Source organism: Triticum dicoccoides, chromosome 7B, assembly GCF_002162155.2.
Source record: "Triticum dicoccoides isolate Atlit2015 ecotype Zavitan chromosome 7B, WEW_v2.0, whole genome shotgun sequence".
Taxonomy (NCBI): Eukaryota; Viridiplantae; Streptophyta; class Magnoliopsida; order Poales; family Poaceae; genus Triticum; species Triticum dicoccoides.
In genome coordinates, this window is record NC_041393.1 from 776509322 (window position 1) to 776509897 (window position 576).

The following is a 576-nucleotide window of genomic DNA, read 5'->3' on the forward strand; positions in this document are numbered from 1 at the left end:
TAGATTTGATGTCTTTTGAGCCATTGTCATGTTGTAACAAACATTTGAATGTAGTGCATTACCACGAAACAAAAATACGATGTTCATTGTTGCAGCTGCAACTAATAGGCCACCGTGTCCGTTGTTAACTTAAAAACCAAAAAAATTAGGACTTGATGAAAAAATGAACAGCTCACACATACAATTTGCTGCAAAGCCATCTATAATAAAATGCAATTTCCACATTTAAAAAGATAGAAAAGTTATTCCACTTAGACAGACGTAACTGAACAGAATAACCCAACCCCCATCCCGGTCACTGTTAACCCTTGCCTTTATCACAAAATTCGCTAACGTGTGCTGTAAGTAAGCCAGTGCTCGACACACGTCGAACAGATATTGGATTCTTACGGTTTATAACCATTAATTTCCTCTTCCCATATAATTTCAGGGAAGAGCAGCGTCTTCAAACAGTTTTCATTTAAAGACCATAATCTTAAGTTAATAAAATTTGACTCTCCCAAAATTCTATACGCACTACATTGTGGAACGGAGGACGTACTTGATAAATATAACGTGGTGAAGTGCAGGAAGGGG